Here is a 16,451-nt window from a genome sequence, read left to right on the forward strand (position 1 = left end):
CATCTTCATGGTGCAAGCTAGAATATGCATTGCCTCTGGATGGCATGTACACAGCATGCACATAACATGCGCATGGCCTGTGTGACATTTTGCGATGTGTACAAGGGCTCTGTGGCGTGTGTGGCATGCCACTTCATGTTCGAAGCATGTGCATGGGGTGGTTGTGGCACTAGCCTGGCATGTGCATGGTGCGTGCATGGGCAGCACAATGTGCATGGGGGGTGAATTGCATGTGTGGGGCGTGGGCCTGGCGTGTGTGTGGCATGTTCATGCTGTGAGGCGTGCACAGGGTCGGCTGGCAAAGCCCCTGGCACCCTAGTATTGTTGTCTCGATCCAGCGTTCACTAAACGTCACATACTAACCCAAAGTGGAGAACACTCCAGCTAGTGCCGTCAACTCGATTGACGGTGATTAGCAAAGAGGAATGAGTCCTGAGAAAGCCACGTACCCGAAAGCTGCTGGCCTGGAGGACACGGCCACATCACTTCTCCCCCTCTCCCTGAGGAGGGGTCGGGATCCCGCAGGGGCTCTCTCATCGCCAACACTTCTGTCAGATTGTCTCTGCTGACAAAGCAAAAAGAATCATAGAATCACTAAGTTGGAAAGGACCCACTGGGCCATCGAGTCCAACCATTCCCATTGATCACTAAACCATGTCCCTCAGCACCTCCTTCACCGGTCCCTTAAGCCTCTCCAGGGAAGGCGACTCAACCCCCTCCCTGGGCAGCCTCTGCCAGTGCCCAATGACCCTTGCTGTGAAAAATTTTTTCCAGAGGCCAGCACCCTCCTTCTCCACAACCTCCTTTCAGGGAGTTCTAGAGAGCAATGAGGTCTCCGCTCAGCCTCCTCTTCTCCAGGCTAAACACCCCCAGCTCTCTCAGCCACTCCTCATAAGACCTGCTCTCCAGCCCCCTCACCAGCTTTGTTGCTCTCCTCTGGACTCGTTCCAGAGCCTCAACATCCTTCTTGTGGTGAGGGGCCCAGAACTGAACACAGGATTCGAGGAGTGGTCTCACCAGTGCCAAGTACAGAGGGCACTTACTTCCTTACTATTAAAGACCGAGGCAAAGAAGGCACTAAGTACCTCAGCCTTGCCCTCATCCCCTGTCACTGCTGTCCCTTCTGCACCCAATAGGAACTGAACACTCTCCCTAGTCCTCCTTTTATTGTTAATGTATTTATAGAAAGATTTTTTGTTATCTTTCACAGACTTAGCCAATTTGATTTCTAGTTGGGCCTTAGCCCCCCTCATTTTTCCTCTGCACGATCTCAATTCCTCCCTGTAGTTCACCCAAGATGCCTGTCCCTTCTTCCAAAGCTCATAGACCCTCCTCTTCTTTTTAATGTCTCTCAATATCTTCCTAGTCAACCAAGCTGGTTTTCTCCCCTGCCGGCTCCTTTTCCGGAGCATGGCGATGGCTTGCTGCTGAGCTGCTAGGACTTCCTTTTTGAAGAGCTCCCAGCCCTCGTGGGCTCCCCTGCCCTTAAGGACTGTCTCCCACGGGACTTTGCCAACCAGCCTTCTGAACAGTTCAAAGTCTGCCCTCTGGAAGTTTAATGTGACTGTTGTGCTAATCTCCCTCTTCACCTCACCTAGAACTGAAAACCCCATCATCTCGTGATCGCTTTGTCCCAGGCGTCCTCCTACCACATCCCCCACAAGGCCTTCTCTGTTCATGAACAGCGGGTCCACGAGGGCACCTTCCCCTGTCAGTTCACTCACCAGCTGTGTGAGGAAGTTGTCTCCCACGCACTCCAGGAACCTCCTAGACTGCTTCCTCGCCGCTGTATTTTACTTCCAGCAGATATCTGGAAGGTGGAAGTCTCCCACGAGGACCAGAGGTAGCAATCTTGAGACTATCCCCAGTTGTTTATAGAAGAGCTCATCAGCTGCTTCTTCTCGGCTGGCTGGTCTGTAACAGACTCCATCACAACATCAGCCTTCTTGTGGGCTCCCCTGATTTCAACCCACGGGCACTCAGTCCCAACCTCCCCATAATCCTGTATCAAAGCAAAAGGAAGGAGCTGTTACAGCAAAATACTCCAAGTAACCGTGGTTGAAATGAACCCCCCCTGCCCCTGAACCTCCCTTTCCGCTCCTTCCCCTCTTCCCCACCTCCTTCTTTCCCCTCTTCTCCTCCCATTGTGCCCCATACTCCCCCCCTGCTTTCCCCCTCTCTCCCCTCCTTCCCTTCCCCCGCTCCCTCCTCCCCCTCCCGAGCGGGGATCTCCCCCGCGGGGCCGCACGCCGAGCGCAGACGCAGCCCCGAAGGCCCCGACCGCCCCTGAGCCCGAGCTGGCCCCGGGAGGGCCGCGGCTCACGGACAGCGAGCCCGGAGCGGCGCCGCCGGCCACAGAGCGCTCCCCCGCGCCTCTCCGGGCGCCTCTGACTCACCCGAGCCCGGCCCCGTTCGAGCCGTTCACGACCTGGGGGCGCACGGGGGCCCTGGGGGCGCTGTCCATCTCCCAGCCCCAGCCCGCACCCCGTTGGCCGCAGTGGCGGCGGGGGGAAGGGCAGCGGAGAGCAGAGCCGAGCCGTCCCGAACGGCGCCGCAGGGCTGCAAGCCGCTCTTCGCCTCTCTCCCCGCCCCGCCCCTCCCGGCTCGCCCGCCCCTGTGGGCCGTTCCGTTCCCCCGCCCCGGGCATCAGTACCGCTCCGCGGCCACGGCGCGGCAGCACTGAGTCCCCGCCCCATTCATCCCGAGCGCAGGGATTCCGGCCAATGGGAGCGCTCGCTGCAGGGCCCGCCCTACAGCCGCTCTGCGGGCGTTGATTGGCTGGCGGGCGCTGAGCGGAGGATCCACTGCGCATGCGTGCCGTACAACATGGCGGCGTCCAAGTGCACTCACTGCGCATGCGTGCAGTCCAACATGGCGGCGCCCTTCAGCAGTCACTGCGCATGCGTGTCGTATAACATGGCGGCGCCCATCAGCAGTCACTGCGCATGCGTGCCATGCAACATGGCGACGTCCCTGGGACTCACTGCGCATGCGTGCCGTACAACATGGCGGCGCACCTCATGGAGCCGCTGCGTTCCGTTTAGCATGGCGCCCGCTGTTCCCGCGGGGCCCGTTTCAACGGCAGCCTGCCGGCACCGAGCGGAACCCAAGGCAGCCTGAGCGAGCCGCGCGGGGCCGAGCCGAGGGGACTCGTGCACCCCGGGCAGGGGCGGGGGAGCTTCAAAGCGGGACGCGGGACGCTGTCCCTCTCCGTTCTGCACCGCTCCCCTCCCCACGCCCCGCCCTGCTCCCCGCCCCGCCCCTGTGGGCCGTCCCGTCCCCCTCAGCCCCGGGCTGCAGTACCGCTCCGCGGCCACGGCGCGGCGGCACTGAGTCCCCCCATTCATTGCCTAGGGTATCGAATGGCTGTCCGTTCCGCTCTCTGATTGGTCACTTCTCGATCCCACCCTGACAGCGCTGCCTTCTGATTGGCTGTGTCTCCACGCTCTGATTGGTCGATTCACAATCCCACTTTGCCAGCTCTGTGTTCCGATTGGCTGCGGACTCCGCACTCTGATTGGTCGCCTCTGGACCCCGCTTTGCCCATGCCGTGTCCTGTGCCCGTTTGATGGACGATTTGGCCCAGTTTGCCTTTATTTGCTCAATTTGCGCTTTTATGGGCAATTTTCTCAGTTTGCCTTATGTGCTCAATTTGCCCTTATATTGTTAATTTGACCTTTTATGGCAATTGGCCCAGTTTTCCCTTACAGGGTCACTTTTCTCTTTTATGGCAATTTGCCTGTATATGGTCACTTTGCTCTTTTATGGCAGTTGGCCAAGTTCGCCCTCATATACTCAATTTACCCCTTTATGGCAATTTTCGTTTTTATGGCACTTGGCCCGGTTTGCCCTTGTATGGTCAATGATCGGGCCCATGTGCGCCACCCCCTCCCGGGGCTGCAGTACCGTCCGCGGCCACGGCACGGCAGCACTGAGTCGCCACACGGCCCCGGGCTGCAGGACCGCTCCGCGGCCACGACGCGGCAGCACCGAGCCGGGCGAAGCTCTTTTTGCCGTCGTTCCCGTTTTTACCGTTTTCTCCCGTCGCGGGTTCGATCCCGACGGGCGCCGAACCGCCCGGAGCAGCAGCTCCCGCGGCGCTGCCCGCACACCCTCCCCCGCTGCCGGGCTCCGCAGCAGCGCACACCGCGCCTGCCTTCCCCCGGGTCTCCCCTTCACTCCGGTCCCGCGGGCTCCGCTCTCCGTGCCGAGGGGCCGCTCTCCGAGCCCTCTGCGGCCGGAAAACCTCACTGCCCTGCACCGCTCTCCCTCCGAGCGGCGGCTGAAAGGGAGAGGTGGCGCCTCCAGGGGAAAGGCCGCGGCTTTCCCCGCTCCCGCACGCCGTCTCCGGACGACGGACGCCGTTCCGACGGGAGGCCCTGCGGCTGTGCCATACGGGCAGGCTGGAAAGGAACAACTGACCCGCTGCAGGAAAGGACATGGAATTCCAGTCCGACACGAGGGGACTTTGGAAGCGGCAGACGCATCGACAGCGAGAACACTTCCCTGCCGAACGCCCACACGCCATCGCGATCCGGCACGTGCCCCGGCCGCCAGCGAGCCCATCCGAGCCCATCGGCCGCCCGTACAGCGTGCAGCCGGCTGCCAACTCGGAGCCTGGGCAGCACAGCGCTCCCCGTGCCGGACTGTGGCTCGCGGCGCCATCGCCACGTGCCCCGAACGGCCTCCGCCGCCACCTTCTTTCTTCATTTCCAACACTGAAAAAGCAAAACATGTAACAGCAGTCGGCGACCAATCAAAAGCTTTAATGTGGACAACACTGGTTTACACGGGGTTCCTCTGGCTTCCCCACACCTGGGCAGAAGAGGCCAAAGGATCCTTGGAGACAGACACGCTCTTCCCAGTCACGCAGCAAAGGTGGCGGCAGCACGACTGGGACAGAGGGTCTGGACGAGGCCGCGCCTTCCACCTGGGCGTGGGCAGGAGGAGAGGAATCCACTTCCTAGGCCGCACAGAGGAGAGAGACCTGCAAGAGGGAACACACAGAAAGGATCGTTAGCAGGGCGATGAGATGAGGTGGCCCTCGGCCCCAGGACAAAAATGCTTTCCTCCTTCACCCATGTTTCCTTCTCTGACCTTCCAACTCCCGCAGCCCCTGCTCTACAGCCCCCCCAAAGCAAGCCGAGAAGAGAATCTCCTTCAAAAGAACGGCCAAGGGTTTCACTCATCCCACCCAAAAGGAAACCACAAGGAACGGGAGGACTCGCCAGATGGAAAGCAGTGTCACCGGACCAAGTTTCAGGAAAGTCCAGAGGGAACACGATTCATTTTAATAGTTATTCAGTTAGACATACTTGGTCAAAAAGAGAAAGGAAACCAAACCAAGTCTTACCCACTGTAAACTCGTTACGCTAAGATGTTCTAAATCACGCCCACGTGACAGCCCAGCGTAGAAAAGCAGCCCGGGCACCCTGCTATTTATCCTCCTCCAGAGGCACAGAAGGCTCCCCCCGGCACGCCTCTTCTCTTGCCGGGGTCAGACCTGCAACGCGCCGGCTGGCAGGAACCACGTCACTGCACGCAACTCGAGCTTGGCCCAGACTACAGGCCTGAGAAACGCGCGCGGAGGCGAGAGGTGCGACGGCGAGGCAGCTCTTCCAGACACACGCGCCGGCACCCGTTCAGCAAGCGCCTGTCACCAAAGCCTCTGCAGGAGAGGACTCAGCCCGGCAGAGAGGGGCAGCGATCGGGTGAGGCATTTTGGTTTAGTTCAGGCACACGATATTTGTAGGAAGGAACAAAGCCTGGTTTGGCCTCCAAAGAACAAGATGCCTGGATGCGAAGCGAGGCCACAGAGACCACATGGCACTGCCCGTGTGCCGTGCCTCAGATGCAGGTCACTCCCACCCGCACATCAAGCATAACAAGAACAGAACCGAGTGTAGGTTTGAGGCTGAGCAGCCGCACAAAAGCAACCGCTCCCACTCCTCTCCGCCTGTCAAGAGAGCGGAGAGCAATGAGACCTCCCTCCTATGATCACATGCAAGCCCATCCACGCCAGCAACTACCTGAGACGTCGGGAGACTTCGGCACGGTCAGTGGCTGGTTGCCAGCTTCACTTCTATGCTGCCGTATTTATTCGCGCACCGGGTTTGCCTCGTGAACCTGTGAAAACAGCAGTCAAAGCCCAAAGGAAGCAAACGCTTGCAGTTTTGACGAGGGTGAAACTGGCAGCAGGGGAGTGGGGTTGGGGGGGATCATCGGTGCGAAGAAGGCAGGAGGCGCCTGTCAGTAAGTGCACTCGCTGCCTCTGGCACTGGAGTGAGCCACCAGGAAGACGCGAGGCACGTTTCGAAGTTGTGGATTTTACAGAGATCATTCTGCTTCCACAACCATGTTTGTAGAGCTTGGCAACCCAGCCAGCTTGGCAGAGCTGCCTCTGTCGTTTGCGGGGCTGGCTTTCGGAGCCTTTTTTCAGAGCAGCTGTAAAGTTAACGAGGAGTCAGTTTGCAACAGGGAAAGTGGAAAAGACAGTCTGAAGGCAGCTCAACAGCGACACTGGCTACTTGAGTATGCTCTTGCATAATCCCTCTTGGGGTTACTTCACAGCTCCCTTTTTGTTGCCGGCACAAGGAACAATTTTGTTCCTCACATTGAAAGCAACGCTTCCCTTCGCACAGGTTCGCCTGGCGAAGCACATCGCACCCTAGTACTGTCGTCTCGATCTGGCACAGACTCAAATGCGATGCCGTCACATGCTAACTCGACGTAGAGAACGCTCCAGCTCGCACCGTCAACTTGATCGACGGTGATTAGCAAAGAGGAGTGAGTCCCAAGAAAGCCACGTACCTGAACGCTGCTGGCCTGGAGGGTCAGCCATGTCGCTTCCCCCCGACTCCCTGGGGAGGGGTTGGGATCCCGCAGGGGCTCTCTCATCATCAGTTGTCAGACTCTCTCTGCTGACACAGCAATAGGAAGGAGCTGTTACAGCAAAACACTCCAAGCAACCGTGCTTGAAATGAACTCCCCCTGCCCCTGCAGCTCTCGCCACCGCACACGACATCCCAAAAAAGCGACCCCCCCCATCCTCGCTCTTCACACGGCTCCGAGGAGACACACCACCCGCAGGACACTCTTCACGTAAGCGCGTCACCCATCTCCCATGTGCCCCCTCCCTGCGCAAAGTGTCTTTGGCACAACAACCCACAGGCAGCAGTAGTGGTTACTGCAGTCGGGGAATCCACAAACTTCCCTTTCTACGGGACCTGGGAGCATACGGAGCCTTCTGCGTTCGCTTGAAGGATGAGATCTGCCCAGTCTGGGCAGAGAGAGGCAAAAGAAGCCGCTTCAGCTGCAGACATGCTCATGCTAAGGAGGCCCCCGGTGCTGCCGGCTCTCGTGTGGCGAGGACGGCCAACACTGCGTCACCTTTCCACCTGCAGAGCTGGTCCCTCTGGCTTAGCAAGCAGATCGGCTGTCCCAGCACACGGCCTCCGCACTGGAAAAATTCAGACCCACGGGATGACCCCACAACAGCTTCCAGCTGCAGATCCCAACAGCAAAGCTACCCGCTTAGTTACACCACCATCCGTCTCCACGCCAAGTGAACATGAACGTTCCACCCTTGCGGGGCCCTGAAGCACCTCTGCAGGCTCGTCAGGGATCCAACCGCCTTCTGAACAGCGTCGAACAGCCTGCGCGCATTCTGCTCGGCCATCCGCCTTCCCCAGGGCTTTCACCCAACAGCCGTGACACAACATCAACTCGTGCGTAAGCGCACACATACACACGTGCAAAGGAACGTTAAAGAGCAACAACACGAGGCCTCGCTCGGTAATGATGCTGTGAAGATGGTCCCACAGCCCTTTTGTTTAGCCGGCAGAGAGCAGATAAAGTTCATCCTCCTCCTCCCTCCGTGCCGTGCCAGCTCACTCAACGTTACTCCTCACGACGGGACGGAAGATGGAAGAAGTACCAGGCTTTCAAAAAGTGGGGCTGTGCTGCGAGACTTTTGCCAGGTTTTCTGCAGCAAGGACATTCTCCAGACTGGCTTTTTGGGCTGTGAGGAAAGAGAGACGTGCACGATACGTTAAGGAATTTTTAACGCCACCTCGGAATACCATCACGATGCTAAGAGAGTCATTTGTCCAGTTACAGGTGACAATCGGAGCTTAAGTACAAAAACAGACAAAGGCCCCCACCCCCACGCACGATGAACGACGATGTGGTCAACGACAGGACCACGCCACTGGCGCAGAAGCCGGGCTGATACACCAGGCACTCATCCACAGAGAAACAAACGGAGGAGCCGGAAGCCATTTCCCGAACCAGGAGTCAGCATCACGAACGTGACCCACCCCATTTCCCACCACTCTCTGAGCCCAGCCATCCAACCAGTTTTCCACCCAGGAGAGCACGTGCCCGTGCAGTCCAGAGGCTGACAGTTTTTGAAGCAGAATGCTGCGAGAAACTGTGTCAAAGGCTTTACTGAAGTCCAAGAAGGCAACATCCACAGCCTTTCCCTCATCCAGCAGCCGAGTCACTTTGTCATAGAAGGCGATCAGGTTAATTTGGTAAGACCTGCCTTTTGTGAACCCGTGTTGACTGGGCCTGATCACCTGGTTCTCTTGCATGTGCTTCACAATAGCACTCAAGATCACCTGTTCCATGACTTTTCCCAGCACTGATGTTAGACTGACAGGCCTGTAGTTCCCTGGATCCTCCCCACGACCCTGCTTGTAGATGGGCACAGCAACAGCCAGCCTCCAGTCCAGTGGAACTGCCCCAGTCAGCCAGGACTGTTGGAAGATGATGGAAAGGGGTTTGGCCAGCACATCCACGGCTCCTTTAATACTCTTGGGTGGATCCCATCTGGCCCCACAGACCTGTATGTGTCTAGCTGGGCAAGCAAGGCTCTGACCACCTCTCCTCTTGGATCATGGGAACTTCATTCTGCTCCTCTAACTCCTGGGTTTGTACACAGAGGGAACAACCTTCCTCACTATTAAAGACTGAGGCAAAGAAGGCATTAAGTACCTCAGCCTTGCCCTCGTCCCCTGCTCCTTCTGCATCCAATAGCAACTGAACAGTCTCCCCAGTCCTCCTTTTATTGTTAACGTATTTATAGAAAGATTTTCTGTTATCTTACACAGACTTAGCCAATTTGATTTCTAGTTGGGCCTTAGCCCCCCTCATTTTTCCTCTGCACGATCTCAATTCCTCCCTGTAGTTCACCCAAGATGCCTGTCCCTTCTTCCAAAGCTCATAGACCCTCCTCTTCTTTTTAATGTCTCTCAAGATCTCCCTAGTCAACCACGCTGGTTTTCTCCCCTGCCAGCTCCTTTTCCGGAGCATGGCGATGGCTTGCTGCTGTGCTGCTAGGATTTCCTTTTTGAAGAGCTCCCAGCCCTCGTGGGCTCCCCTGCCCTTAAGGACTGTCTCCCACGGGACTTTGCCAACCAGCCTTCTGAACAGTCCAAAGTCTGCCCTCTGGAAGTTTAATGTGACTGTTGTGCTAATCTCCCTCTTCACCTCACCTAGAACTGAAAACCCTATCATCTCGTGATTGCTTTGTCCCAGGCGTCCTCCTACCACATCCCCCACAGGCCTTCTCTGTTCATGAACAGCGGGTCCACGAGGGCACCTTCCCCTGTCAGTTCACTCACCAGCTGTGTGAGGAAGTTGTCTCCCACGCACTCCAGGAACCTCCTAGACTGCTTCCTCTCCGCTGCATCGTACTTCCAACAGATATCTGGAAGATTGAAGTCTCCCACGAGGACCAGAGGGAGCAATCTTGACACTATCCCCAGTTGTTTATAGAAGAGCTCATCAGCTGCTTCTTCTCGGCTGGCTGGTCTGCAACAGACTCCATCACAACATCAGCCTTCTTGTGAGCTCCCCTGATTTCAACCCACAGGCACTCAGTCCCAACCTCCCCATAATCCTGTATCAAAGCAAAAGGAACGAGCTGTTAGGGCAAAAGACTCCAAGTAACCGTGGTTGAAATGAACCACCCCTGCCCCTGCAGCTCTCGCCACCGCGCACGACACCCCAGAAAAGCGACACCCCCCCCCCGCTCTCTCTAGACCGACAACACAAAAGCGCTTTCCAAACCTCCCTTTCCGCTCCTTCCCCTCTTCCCCTCCTCCCCACCTCCTTCTCTCCCCCCTTCTCCTCCCATTGTGCCCCATACTCCCCCCCTGCTTTCCCCCTCTCTCCCCTCCTTCCCTTCCCCCCCTCCCTCCTCCCCCTCCCGAGCGGGGATCTCCCCCGCGGGGCCGCACGCCGAGCGCAGACGCAGCCCCGAAGGCCCCGACCGCCCCTGAGCCCGAGCCGGCCCCGGGAGGGCCGCGGCTCACGGACAGCGAGCCCGGAGCGGCGCCGCCGGCCACAGAGCGCTCCCCCGCGCCTCTCCGGGCGCCTCTGACTCACCCGAGCCCGGCCCCGTTCGAGCCGCTCCCGAGCGGTGCCGCTGCGGCCGCGGGCCCCGGCGGGCAGCGAGGGCGGGCGGCGCCCGGGCCCCGTGCGGAGCTCGAACCACCCGCCCGCGCTCCGCCTCGGCCCGCCCCCCGGGCGCTCTCCGGCGCTGATTGGCCGTCGCTCGCTGAGTGACGCGCGGCTCAGCCAATGGGAGCGCTCTGTGCGGGGCCCTGCCCAGGGGCAGCCGAGCGCAGCCGCACCGAGACGAGTGCTGCAGAAACACGCGGAGCCGGGGCACGAGGGGCTGTCAGGGGACACAGAGGACGCGGGCACCCCGGGCAGGGACAGGGGACAAACGGGGCTCGGGGAGGACGGGGGCGGGGGCACGGGGGCCCTCGGGGCGCTGTCCCTCTCCCAGTCCCAGCCCGCACCCCGTTGGCCGCAGCCGGCGGCGGGCGGAAGGGCAGCGAAGAGCAGAGCCGAGCCGTCCCGAACGGCGCCGCGCGGAGCCGACAGCAGCCGAGCGGATCCGAGCCGCTCTGCGAACCGCCCCGCTCCCCGCCCGGCTCTCCGCTCCCCGCCCCGCGCCGCCCGGCTCGCCCGCCCCTGTGGGCCGTCCCGTTCCCCCGCCCCGGGCTGCAGTACCGCTCCGCGGCCACAGCGCGGCAGCACTTGGCACACCCCTTTCATTTCTTAAGGCATCGAAGGGCTGTAAGTTCCGCGCTCTGATTGGTTCTTTCTGGATTCCTCTTTGCCTGTGCCGTGTTCTCATTGGCTCTGGATTCCGCGCTCTGATCGATCGCTTCTCGATACCACTTTGCCAGCGCTGTCTTCTTATTAGGTGAGCGAACCGCACTCTGATTGGTCCTTTCTTGATCCCACTTTGCTGTGCCGTGTTCTTATTGGCTATGCGTTCCAAGCTCTGACTGGTCGCTTCTCGATGCCACATTGCCAGCTCTGTCTTCTGATTGGCTGTGCTTTCCACGCTCTGATTGGTAATTTCTCAATCCCAATTCGCCAGCGCTGTCTTCTGATTGGCTGCATGAACCGCACTCTGATTGGTCGTTTCTCGAGCCTACTCTGTTTGTGCCGCGTTCGGATTGGTTTTGGCCCTTTTATGGTCATATTGCCCTGTGACGGCAATTGTCCCAGTTTGCCCTTATAGTCTCAAGTTCCTTTTTAACGGTCAATCTATCCTTTTATGGCAATTGGCCAAGTTTGCCTTTGTATGATCAATTCGCCCTTTTATTTTCAATTTGCCCTTTTATTGCAATTTGCCCCTTACATCGCTTATTTGCCCTTTTATGATTTATTTATTTGCCCTTTTATGATTTATTTGTCCTTTTATGGCAATTTGCCCTGTTTGTCTTATATGGTAAATTTGCCATTTTATGAGCAATTTTCCCAGTTTGCCTTATATGCTCAACTTGCCCTTATACTGTTAATGTCACCTTTTATGCCAGTTGGCCCAGTTTTCCCTTATATGGTCAATTTGCTCTTTTATGGCAATTAAAGTAGTTTGCCCTTGCACGGTCAATGACAGGGACCCTGTGCGCCCGCCCAATCCTCCCGGCTGCAGTACCGCTCCGCGGCCACGGCGCGGCAGCACTGAGTCCCCCCGTTCTCCCCGAGCGCAGGGATCCCGCCCCCGGCCGCGCTGCCGACGCTGATTGGCTGCCGCGCTCTGAGCGACGAGCGGCTCAGCGAACGGGGGAAGGAAGCCGGGGGGAGGCGCGGCGTTTGAAAGCCGACGGGGCGGGGAGGGGGGGAGGATCTTTAACCCCTCGCTGTGTTTTGCGGAATCAAACTCTATAACTCAGGGTGCGCGGGGGGGGTTGGGGCACGAGTGTCGTTCCGTGTTGTGTTGTTCCGTGTTTCCATGTCGCTCTGTGTCGCTCCTTATCGTCTTATATGGCGAATTTGCTCTTTTATGGTGAATTTCCCCTTTTATGGTCAAGTTGCCTTTTTATGGATATTGGCCTTTATACGGTCAATTTTTCCTTTATGGTCAATTTGCCCTTTTATGGTCAATTTTCCCTTCTATTGGCGGTTGCCTCACTCAAGATGGCGGCGGTCCCATCCGTCTTCTTCCCAGTGTCCTCACTCAAGATGGCGTCGTGACCTCTCGTTACCCTCACTCAACATGGCGGCAACACCGACACGCCATGCCCTCACTCAGGATGGCGGCGAGAACCCCCCTTCCGCACCCGTGCCCTCACTAAATATGGCGGCGACACCAACACGCCATGCCCTCAGTCATGATGGCGGCGACACCGAGACGCCATGCCCTCACTCAGGATGGCGGCGAAACCCCCGTGCCCTCACAAAAGATGGCGAAGAGATATTTTTCCCCCCTTGACCTCACTCAAGATGGCGGCGAAGACGACACGCCTTTCCCTGATTCAAGATGGCGGCGATAACCGTGCCCTACCTCATGAGGGCGGCGACACCGGAACGTCGTGGCCTCACTAAAGATAGAGGTGGGCCTGCCAGTCTCCCTCCCACGTGCCCTCAAGATTGCAGAGAATATAACACGCCGTGCCCTCACTGAAGATGGTGGCGAGCCCAACCGTCTCTCTCCTCGTGCCCTCACTCAAGATGGCGGCAGTTGCCTCGTGCCCTCACTCAAGATCGCAGCGACACCGACACGCCACGTCCTCACTCAGGATGGCGGCGAGGACATCCCCCCCCGGCCCCGCGCCCTCACTAAAGATGGGAGTGAAACCGAAACACCCTGCCCTCACTCAAGATTGCGGCGGTACAGACACGCCGGGCCCTCATTCAGGAAGGCGGCAACACCGACACCCATGCCCTCACTCAAGATGGCGGCGAGAATCCCCCGTGCCCTCACTAAAGATGGCGGTGATATTTTTTTTTTCCTTGCCCTCACTAAAGATGGCGGCGTGAACCGTGCCCTCCTTAAAGAGGGCGGTGACACCGGAACGTCGTGGCCTCACTAAAGATAGAGGTGGGCCTGCCAGTCTCCCTCCCCTGTACCCTCAAGATTGCGGAGAATACAACACACCGCGCCCTCACTGAAGATAATGGCGAGCCCCCCAGTCTCTCTCCCCGTGCCCTCACTCAAGATGGCGGCGACACCAATACGCCATACCCTCACTCAAGATGGCGGCGAGCCCGCGCATTCTCACTCCCCCGTGCCCTCACTCAAGATGGCGGCGACACCGACACGCCCTGCCCTCACTCAAGATGGCGGCGGGCCCGCCCCGAGTCTCTCACCGTCTCTTCACTCAAGAGTTTTCGGTAATTCGCCCAGTTCCCCCTTTTAAGGCGTTTTCCCGGTTTGCCTTATATGGTCGATTTGCCCTTAGAGGGTCAGTTCGCCCTTCTATTGTTTTGGGGAATCACCCTCTCTCACTCTGTTAAGGGTGATGAAGCAGGTGTGTGTGATGTGCGGGCATATGAGACAGGGGAAAAGCTCAAAAAACTTAGAGGGCTTAGCTCACTGAAATAGGCACTGTCTGCTAGCAAAGGCCTTCAAGACCCTGGATGGTGATAAGGGAGGAGCTCGGTCACTGATAAGGGGAAGCCGACTGCCTCCTGCTCTGCGGACTCGGAGCTCAACCAGGACGAGAAGGCGCCTGCGCACAGACTGGGCTCACGGACGATTCACGAGGAAGATGGAGGCGACTTCAGCCCTGAGCCCCAGACCACGACACTGCACCTGCGCAAGTATCTGCTTGTCAGACCATACGGTGTGTGAGTTAGGAGGATCAGCCCCTCGCACCCGCCGGCGAATAAACACATACCTGCTTTATAACCCTTAACGGAGTTATAGAGTTTGATTCATTATCCATTCCCTCCAGTTATACAATTGTTTCGGTTACTCCCTGTGTGAAATTCTATGTGAGGATGTACTGCAGAAGCCAGAACCAAACCAAGGGCATTGTCCAAGCAACACACAGCAACTCCAGCTGAGAGAGACACGATGTGGACAGGGCTGGCAGTGCCCTCTGCGCTAACTCGCATAAACCTCACTGCATCCCAATGTGAAAACCAGTTCACCCTGCACAGTGACTCCATTAAGTACCTTTACGGAGCAGAGACTGCCAATTGTATTTAACTGTGCCAAGCCACGTGATGGTTTTGGAACAACTTCTAGAAACAGCAGAGACCAAGTTAGGGCTGAGCTCTATTTACAGTAAAATTGTAGCAGTTTTGTTCCGCATTACAGTCTGAAATAAAATACATAAAATATGAAAAAAAAACCCAGCTTGGCTAGGAAGAGGCAAGCTAACAGTTTTCTTGGGCATTTCGTCAAAAAGTTCTGGGCAAACATAATTTTCAACTGCTCACGACACAAACCCCAAATTAAACAAACCACCTCTGGGAAAAACAGTAACAGCTATCGCTAAAACTACACTGGAAATCTGGAAATCTTATTTAGGCTGAGCCTAAATCCTTAGGGCCCCAATAGATTAAAAAAAAAAAAAAAAGCTAAAAAAATAATCCCTACTTCTACTAATAAAACAAGAACAAAGAAAGACGACATTGACTGCAAACGTTTGTGGTAACATTTCTCTGAAGCTGCCACATTGCAAACCAATTTTACTCTAAGACTAAAAAGCAAACCCACAAGCAAAAGCGTTACCTGAAACTCACAGGAGAAACGATGACAGTAGGCTCAAATGCACCACGAAGAAAACCACTCAACTGTTCAAAACCCAGCAAAGAAAGGAAGAAAGGCAGGCTTCTGTAGCCCCTTCCTTCACTGAATGCTCCAGCTGCAGGTGAGAGCCAGCTCTAAATCAAGAGGCCTTTTAAGGGGCAAACTCTTCACCTGTACCTAGTTGCTGACCACAGGTGTGGCACAGACTTAACCAACCCAACTATGACCTTCAGAGGTTTTGAACAAGACCCACCCTTTTAACAGCAAAACTATAGCATCCCACTTAGGATGGGTAATAAGAAATTACTCCTAAGTATAAAATGTTGGTGGTTTACTGAAAGTTCAATGTATGACAGCCAGACTTGATAGAAATGACATAAAATTATAGATGTTATTAAGCCACCAAACATCAATTATCATTGTTAAAAAACTGTACAGATTAAAAGATTCCTTCCATGTTCTGGCTGCTGAGATACAGTGCGTGGAAGCATATTGGTTACAGTTACATACAATATGCATTTACAGTCCCATCTACCATTTAGATAGAACTGAACTTCTATTAAACTTCTTCAATCTGTCTCATGCAGTAGCAAATTCAGAGACACTCCCAATTCTCAGCAGCGGGACAAGCAGCAAACTCTAAAGGGCGTGTTCCACTGTTTCTTGTCAATCCTCTTCTTGCCATTTTCCCAGCAGTCTTCCTGTCACATTCAGCCACGTCTTATGCGTAATCATGAGGCTAAAACTCAAGTCCAACAAAGCTGTCTTAGAGAAACTAAAAAAGAGAGCAGACGTAAGAGGAAAGGCTGTGTATCCCCGCCCCCACCCCGGCCCCATGCGGCACCCTGGGCAGGGACAGGAGGGTTTCGGGGAGACGGGAGGGACACGGGGCGCTGTCCCTCTTCCAGTCCCAGCCTGCATCCCATTGGCCGCAGCCAGCGGGAGGGCAGCGCGCTGCCGTGTCTGTGGTGCGTGTGAGCATGTACGAGGCATAAACATAACAAGCACATGGCATGTGTGGTGTGTGTGACACGTTGCTCGTGTGTGCAAGGCGTGTGCGTGTCATGTGGATGGGGTGGTTATGGCATAAGCCTGGCATGTGCACAGCGTGTGCATGGGCGCAGTGGCGTACGCAAGGCTTGTGCATGGCGTGTGCATGGGGCACTCACCTTTGCCTCGAAGCAGAGCCCTGCCTTCAGGTCTCACGGCCCTTTCTTCTCCTTCACCAAACCAGAATCGGGAATCGAGTTTCAGTCACCTCCCATGACAGAACCCTCCGGCCGTGTGCAAGTTCTCCCCAGAGAAGCGGTTCCCTTGCCGGCCCCCAACAGAAGGATGCTCGCGACGTCTGTTCTCATCCGTTTCAGCAGTGGAAACTCCTTTGTTCACCAGGCATCAGCATTTCTCCCCACTTTGAGCCTAGCTGGCCGCTTGCCTCGCTCTG

At 56.8% G+C, this 16,451-nt stretch overlaps 1 long non-coding RNA gene across 9 annotated transcripts; it reads right to left on the reverse strand.

The window, feature by feature from the left end:
• Window positions 1-4,745: 4,745 nt before the first annotated feature.
• LOC138733206 (uncharacterized) lies at window positions 4,746-10,478 on the reverse strand. Of its 9 annotated transcripts, none has more exons than XR_011339390.1 (6): window positions 10,393-10,478; window positions 9,627-9,904; window positions 7,752-8,020; window positions 6,811-6,920; window positions 6,030-6,126; window positions 4,746-4,987 (listed from the first exon to the last, which is right to left on the reverse strand). It is a non-coding gene; the product is annotated as an uncharacterized lncRNA (long non-coding RNA). The 9 variants fall into 9 exon arrangements; XR_011339389.1 differs by having other exon boundaries at window positions 6,811-6,917; window positions 7,605-8,020; XR_011339388.1 differs by having other exon boundaries at window positions 7,605-8,020.
• Between the last annotated feature and the right edge of the window lie 5,973 nt (window positions 10,479-16,451).

Source organism: Phaenicophaeus curvirostris, chromosome Z, assembly GCF_032191515.1.
Source record: "Phaenicophaeus curvirostris isolate KB17595 chromosome Z, BPBGC_Pcur_1.0, whole genome shotgun sequence".
Lineage (NCBI taxonomy): Eukaryota > Metazoa > Chordata > Aves > Cuculiformes > Cuculidae > Phaenicophaeus > Phaenicophaeus curvirostris.